An 8,493-nucleotide genomic window follows, 5' to 3' on the forward strand; every position below is an offset into this window, starting at 1 on the left:
CCTTCACACTTAAATTTAGTGAGGAAGGCCAACTTCAGGTCATCCCATGTGCCGAAAGTTCCTGTTGCTTGTCTCTCATAACACTGAAACGCCGTGCCCTTGAAAGTGGCAGGGAATATTGCTAGCCAATGCTCAGGGGTTCTGGCATTGTTAGCCACACATGCTACCATAAACTCTGCTACATGAAGATCACGGTCTTCATTGTACTCTCCCTTAAGATTTGGCAATGGGAATACATTTGCTAGTCTGTCATCAATATTTCCAGGACGAATCTGACTAGGAAGGGGACCTTGAGTTGCCATGGGGAATTCTGTAAAGAGTGCTTTTAGGGCGTCAAAGGAGGCTTCTATTGCGAGCTCCTTCTCAGCATTGATTCTTGCCTTCTCTCTTCTTATGTACCTCTGGACCCATTCTAACGCTTGCCTCTTGATTGCGTCATTCATCAGGGGCTTGGCTCCAACCAGTTGTTTAGTACTCAACAGAATAGAATCAGAGAGGGGCTTCAGTCACTTCCTTCTTTTCAACATCTCTGAATTCAGCTTTCAAACCACTACAGAGGGGGAGATATTCCATTCTAAAAGTATCAAAACTCATTCTTCTTGGGATCGTTGTTGTGCGAACATTATAATAATGCCAGCTTGTGAGGGTTTCAACAGTGTTTGTTGTGAAAAACACTCTATCTACCAACTTCCAGTGGGTTGCTAATTGGACAGGCAGTGCACCAAGCATTCCATGTATCTTGCTGTTGGGCATCCACAAACAAATTCCAACTCTTTTCCTTCTAGTTTTCGTGAACCTCCACTAGCCACAACTCTTGAAGCCTCTTCACGATCTCCCACTTGATGATGTCTGGAAACTTTTCAATGAATACCTAATCTTACATAGATAGTCATTCTCTCTGCTTCTGCTCTTCAGTTTGTTCCCAAACAATTTTCCACCAAGATGCAAGTTTCTGATGCTTCAACAAGAAGAGGAAACAGTCCACCGCGTAGAACTTGCATCATGATGGTAATATGTTTCTGCCAATGTGGGATGAATTTCTTGTGGAAAGTGGCTTTGATAATAAGAATCTCCAACTCTTCAATGGAAGAAGAAACTTTGCAATCATCCATTGAGTTCTTCTCTCCTTGGCAATGCCATTTCCTTCATTTTCAGCCTCTTCTTATGCTTGTTGATGGCAAGCTTCCCCAGCTGCGCACCAAAAACATGGAGCCCCAAGAGGAACACCAAGGAAAAGGGGATTCTATTGTAAGAAAATATATCTTGTAACATCAACAAGCATTTATTTTATTCTTTTGATGACCAAAACAAAGACAACAACAAATCTTCACATAGCATCATAGTAAATATCTCCCACGGATTTAATAGAATCAACCATAATCTTCAACATCTTCATAGAATCCATGAATAGAATAAGGAATATACAAGAATATACCATTTTTGAATGGAAATCAATCACATAGTATTCATCTTCCATGTCTTCATAATTCTCTCTCTCAATCTCTCATATACAATTACGCTATTTTGATAGAATTGGCTATCTCTGGCTCTCTCTCTCTCTCTCTCTCTCTCTCTCTCTCTCTCTCTCTCTCTCAATAGTACATCATCTCCTCACTACAATACTCAATAATGACTCTCAATAATCCTTCTTAGGTCATGAATACACCTCCCAAGAGGTATGTCTTGTCGAAGAGGCACCAGAGCCACTACAGTGTCTCTTCATATCTCACTATTGTCACTGTCACTCCAGTCTTCTCTTCAGTATTCAACAGCTGCTTCTTCCAGTTGTTTTAGATCTTTTCAACTTAGATTCATCCTTTCCAAAAGTTAGGAAACTTTTCCAAAGTCACACATACATTCTACAGAACACTTACAGAAGATCTACAGAATAGAACAGAACAGGAACAGTCATCAATCATCAATCCATGCTTCATACAGAAGAAAATCAGAACAAAACAGAAGCTATACAGAAGGTATCAGAATCAATCAAAACCTTAACAGAACCTATTAAAACATCACAGAGCTTCATATTTCTACTAAGAATCATCATGAACTTTCAAAGAATAATCAATATCATCCAAAAAACTCTCAAACACTTCCAAACATAACCATACATCACTCTAAATCCATAAAAAATCAACCATTCAGACCTTAAAAACAAAAAAAAATAGTCCAAAATTCAGTCTTTTTCCACTCTCAATAGAAGTCTATGAAAGGAATGAGGAGCTTGAAAAACATGGCTGCATGACATTTGTAGTTAACCATATTCATGATTGTGACAGGATTTTGACAAGGCTAAAAGAGCTTCATCTTACCCTTTCTGGAGCTGAATGGATTTTTGAAGTTGAAGAAGTCCTAGTGGTTGGACATTTGTGTGGCCCCTATGGAGGTAAACCTTCAACCCTACGTGCTGCGACAACGGAGCTGGAAGAGAAAGAAAGGTTGGAAAGGAAAATTGAGCACATGTAAAAGGAGAAAGAAGAAGCAATCCAAAGGTGGAAAGAACAGGAGCCAAGGATGGTGGCCTTAGCATAAAGGTAAAATAAAAGCCCAGAGAAAATGAAGTAAAAAGTAGAGGAATGGGTAGCCAAGAGCAAGGGAAGAGTGAAAGACTTGACAAGCTATATAGCCCATGCTGAAGGCAATAGAGTGCTAGTAGAGAGAAGGGCAGAGGCCATAAAGACAAGGATGGAAGCCCAACAACATGTCTTTCTCACCACAATTTTGGATGTCACACAGTCGTGAAAGAGGAGGAGGCTATTCAAACCTTAAAGAAGAAGCTAGAGATTACAAACATGGCTATAAATCATGGCTTATGTGTCCACATGCAAGAAGTAGAAACCAGTCTAAGGCAACAAGAGCAAAGGAAGTACCTACTAAGGGCAGGATGACTAATAGTTCAAGAGGTGGAATTATTGGGGTATCAGGAGGAACGGGGTCCTCATGAGCCAGTAAGAGGAGAAGAATAGTAGATACCACTCCTTCCTAAAGTAGGGCAAGACTTTGACATGGGGCAACAAGAGGAAGAACAAGTCCCACAGCCACCCTCTCCAAGACCAAAAGCTCAGTAGGAAGTGTCACTAGAGGATATAACTGTGGAATGAAAAGAATAAGTCAGCAAAAAGAGAGAAAAGGTGTTGGAGTAGGCACAAAGAAGGCTGAGGGCACATCCCCTAGCAATCCTAGAATCTCCTATCCCATAAAAGAAAGAATGCCTTCCTATCAACTAGAACTTGGAACTTGTCGAGTGGGAATAGTGGGAAAACGAGTGCAAACCCTTTGAGTTTACCTTTTAATTCCCACCTACAATGAGCCAATTGTTATCCCCTAAAGTGGTGGAGGAGGTGATAATCATGGGCAAAAGGCTTTGAGATGGGTGGAACACAGAAAGGGAGAAGATCCGACATTATGGGGGACAAAAGCATAGGACTATTGGGAACATAAAGTTATGGAGGTGCCCAAGATTGTGAAGTGGTAGGAGTCATAGCCAAAGTGGAGGATAAGAATTTGGGACGGGAACAAGGATGCATGGATGCCATTTTGTAGCACCCTAACCTACAAGAGAAATGACCCAAGATACATGCTATATCCAAGAAGGGTAGGAGTGGACTTTAACTCCAACATCCATGGTCATAGGATTTTCCTAAGATATATAATGTAAATGCTACTAATCCATAAGAAGCCCTTGCATTCTTGAAAGATGATCTAGGGCCCTCCATCTCCCATTTCCTTAGTAAATTCTCTTCTTGCCCCGATCCAGCTTTCATTACAACCTGTAACTATCTTGGGCTACTTAGAGTTTTACTTATTAAGAAAGATCCTATCTCTCATGAATACTACCTACCACCCCTATTTGTTAATCTAAATGTCGACATAGATAGGTGTGCGATGGCCAGACTCATGATGAGATCCACCCTCTTTCAATCCTTTTGCATGGCCCTACTAGAGGAAATGAATGACAGCTGATTTGCTAGATGTAGTCATCCATTTTTGTCAACAACCCCTCTAAACATGCACATGAACCTAAATGACTATATGCATTGTAAGAGTTTTCTTAGTAAGTCCCTTAAGTCCACAACCTCTTTCTCTCATGGCCATGTGCACGAGGACTAGTTCTTCATGTACATTCAAAAAGAAAAAAAGAGAAAAGGAAATGAAAAAGAAAACAAGAAAAAGAAAGATAAGAGAGAAAAAAAGAAAAAACAAGAGCAAAGAAAAAAAAATCAAATAGAAAGCAGGAAAACACACCTCACTTGATGAGTACCACAATTACTACACCTAGGGGTCCTCAAGCTAGGTGTGTCTAGTGGCCTTGGTCAGCCAGATCTATCCCTAACACCCTAGCTATTTTACTCCCCCCCTAATGCTCAAGGCACATCAAGGGCAGGACATACCTAGGGAGGTCACACTCCTCTATGGTGAGACCTATCTCCCTAAGCTACACCTAGCGCACCTTCCCTATGCAGGAAAAAATGGGTCCTCAAGTGTGGGACAACACCCCAGGCTTATCTGTGGTTCAACCAAACTCCCATTTTCACTGGCATGGACATAATGCACTACACAATGAGGTAGACACACCCCCCATGTAGTGCACTCCCTTTCCTTTCTTAAGTAAATCTAACAACCCGTGCCTAACCATCGACTTCAGAGGCCCCTATCACCCACTCAATATACCCTCAGTCTCCACAACCTCAATCATTTCAACATGATTTTCTCCCATTTCCAATCCCCACAAAAGCCCCACATAGACTCACATGACCACCCTTCAATCACCCGAACCCTCATTAACAAAGTCCCACAAGTGCCATGGGACTGTCACTTGACTAGGAGGGGAGTACTGTTCACCCTAGTACAAGACAAAGAAAAAGGAAGCAAAAGAAAATTCAAGAAAATTTAAAAATATAGAGTAAAGAGAAGGATAAGAGGAGAAAAGGCCAAAAGTGCAAGGGCAACTTTAAAGTCGAGGCAAAGGGAAATACACATTTTAAAGTGTAAAGGCGCCTCCAAATTTTTGTAAAAGAGCACCAAGATCCCTCCTATGCAAGTTGTAAACAATACATGGGCATAGGTAAAGGCACAATGCAAATAGAAGGAAATAGGAAAAGAGGACCTTGATAAGATATCTGGTCATGCAAAAAAGGGGATGCATGCCCAAAAGGATAAGGGCATGCATAAAAGCCAAAAGGAATCGAAGGAGATAAAGGGCCATGAAATTGCTTTATCTTGAGTGTGGATATAATCGGCTATGCAACATAATCTGTGATATCAAAAACTTAATAGAAAATGTTATATCAACATTAGAACATAATCACAATGTCATAAACCAACTCAGCAGCTAGAATATACGATGAAAATTTCATCAGCTCATCATCTAGAATATACGAAATAGCAGCTGGGATACCACCAGCAAATGGAAAGAAGAATGGACGAGATGAGCATTATCAAGACGACAACATTAGCTGCAACATCAGCTCCTTAGCTAGAATAGATAAAATATGAAGTAGAATAAACATAAGCTTGAACAGAAGAGTCAGCTGGAAATAGACAAACAACAGCTAGAAACAATGAAACATCAGCAGGAAAGAACAAAACACAACTGGGGACGAGATGAGCATTATCAAGACGAAAACATTAGCTGCAACATCAGCTCCTTAGCTAGAATAGATAAAATATCAAGTAGAATAAACGTAAGCTTGAACACACGAGTCAGCTGGAAATAGACAAACAATAGCTGGAAACAATGAAACATGAGCAGGAAAGAACAAAACACAATTGGGAACAACGAAACATCAGCTGGAATAGACGAATAACAGCTGGAAACAATGAAACATAAGTTGGAATAGATGAACATACTGAAAACAACGAAACATCAACTCGTATATCATAAGCTAGAATAGACAAACATTAGGTGGAATAGAATAGAAAACGAAAAGAATGAAGCATTAGCTGGAACAACTCAAGAGCTAGAATAAAGAACGAAACATGGTTTGGAACAACTCAACAATCAGCTACAATAAAGAACGAAACATCAGCTAGAACAACTCAACAGCTGGAATAAGTAATGAAACATCAGCTGGAACAACTCAACAGCTGGAATAATAATGAAACATCAGCTGGCATTAGCTGTAATATAGACAAAATGATATGAAACGTAGCATGAAGAGCCAAAAATCAGCTGGAATACGATCATCAGTTGGAAAGAATAATAGACGAGATGCAAACAGATTATGAGCTTGTACTAAATTGTGCAAATGAAACATCAACAGAAATGTCATATCATTAGCTGGAATATCAAGAGCTCATCAGCTGCAACATCAACCAAAGATCATCAGTTGGGAAACATAATATCAAGACAAAACATTTGCTAGAAAACAGATCATCAACTAGAATATCATTAGCCCATTAGCTGAAACATAAAATAAGACCCTCAAATGTGACAGACAGTGACTTTGGAAGTATTGCTGATAGTGATAGGCCTATATAGACCACGCCACCTCATACCTCCGCCTCTTCATTTGATTCAATAATCATACACAGATTTATTAGAACTCTGCTCCAATTTACTTCCAAGAAGCTTTTTCTCATCTTCCAAAGCATCACTTGTTGCATTTCCATCATTTTTCAAGCTGGCAAACTGCTTGTTATCTTCCAAAGCACTGCTTGTTCCATTCCCATCCTGTTTCAAGCTGTTAAATTGCTTGCTACCATCCTTCAAGGTACCAACTGATCCATGTCCATCCATGTGGTCTATCTTTTGAGATTTGGGCCCTTTTTGCTTCTCCTCTGATGATGCCTTTCTCTTTCTTGCCATGGCTGAGTCAAACTGCTTGATATCTTCTAAAGCACTGCTTGTTTCATTCCCATCCTATTCCAAGCTAGCAAACTACTTGTTATATCATGGCCTGCGTCTTTGTCGCCAAGTCCCTCCCCTCAGCATCCCTGTGAATAGTTTCAATGGTTGCCTATTAGGAATTTTGTTCAGTAAAACCAAGGAATCTGGAGCTTCCTGCAGGTGTACTTGTGTGTGGGTGTGTGGATGCAGGTTATGAGACTGCCTGCGTCTTTGTTGCCAAGTCCCTCCCCTCAGCATCCCTGTGAATAGTTCCAATGGTTGCCCATCAGGAATTTCGTTCAGTAAAACCAGGGAGTCTGGAGCTTCCTGCAGGTATACTTGTGTGTGGGCGTGTGAATGCAGGTTATGAGACTGTCCTGACAAAGGAGGCTCTCCAATTTGTAGCCTCTTTGGAGAGGGCATTCAGGCCACGTGTAAAATACATCCTCTCATGCAGAAAAGAGCAGCAGGCCAAGTATGATGCAGGAGAAGTCCCTTCATTCGATCCAGCAACCAGGCTCGTTCGTGATAGTGACTGGGTGTGTGCCAAGACACCAACTGTCATTGCAGATCGGGTCCTGTGGAGCGGAAGATGGTTATAAATGCATTGAATTCTGGAGCCAAAGTCTTCATGGCGGACTTTGAGGACTCTTTAGCTCCTTCATGGGGTAATACAAGAGGGGTCATATTAATTTTAGAGATGTAGTGAATGGAACCATTCAGTTTGAAGACAAGGCATGGAATAAGATCTATAAACTAAATGATTCAACAACAGTGCTTTTTGTGCGGCCAAGGGGTTGGCATCTTCCAGAAGCTCATATTGAGATAGATGGACAGCCTGCAACGGGTTTTTTTGGTTGACTTTGGCCTCTATTTCTTTCATAACCATGCAGCATTTAGGTCCAAGCACAATGATTACGGCCCCTTCTTTTATTTTCCCAAGATGCAACACTCAAGGAAAGCAGCAGTTTGGAACTCGGTATTTGAAAGAGCACAAGATCTGCTAGGTGTTCCTCGAGGCAGCATAAGAGCCACCGTGCTGATTGAGACTCTTCCAATAGTTTTTTAGATGAATGAGATTTTGTATGCACTGAGGCAACATTCCGCAGGGCTCACCTGCGGCAGGCGTTGGGATTAGGTTCGCTGCTGTCAAGAAGATAGGGTTAGCACCTGTTATGGAGTCGTCTTGTCTCGATGAAATCACAGGGATTCAAGACATGGACGCAGCTGCAATGTTCGTGACGAAAGAATCTAGCCAGGATTTTACGTGTCTGTGATTGGTCTGATGCAGCATCAACTTGCTTGTGCAAGCAGGAGAGACAGAGAGAAGGGTGAGGCACCAGTGACCGGAGGCATAGCAATATGCTTTGATTTACTATGTTGTATATAGTCTTTGGTAAGACTAATAGCACTTTGGTTATCGCATCGAAGAGGCGTACTAGATGATAAAGGATGTCCCAAATCTGTAAGTAGTTGTCGAAGCCAAACTAGCTCGCGAGCTGCTAATGATGCAGCAACATATTCGGCCTCAGTTGTAGAAACCGCAACACATCGTTGTTTCTTGCTGGACCAAGAAACCAAACATCCATTTACAAAGAAACAATTCCCACTTGTAGATCGCATGGATAAGTGTGAACTTGCCCAATCAGCATCTGTATATC

The 8,493-nt window shown here is 41.2% G+C and overlaps 1 pseudogene; it reads left to right on the forward strand.

Annotated features, from left to right (window-relative positions):
- The first annotated feature begins 7,107 nt into the window (after positions 1-7,107).
- LOC148018901 (malate synthase pseudogene) lies at positions 7,108-7,970 on the forward strand (annotated as a pseudogene).
- The last annotated feature ends 523 nt before the right edge of the window (positions 7,971-8,493 follow it).

This window comes from Lygodium microphyllum, chromosome 20 (genome assembly GCF_053477565.2).
Source record: "Lygodium microphyllum isolate KBCC chromosome 20, Lygodium_microphyllum_v1.1.10, whole genome shotgun sequence".
Lineage (NCBI taxonomy): Eukaryota > Viridiplantae > Streptophyta > Polypodiopsida > Schizaeales > Lygodiaceae > Lygodium > Lygodium microphyllum.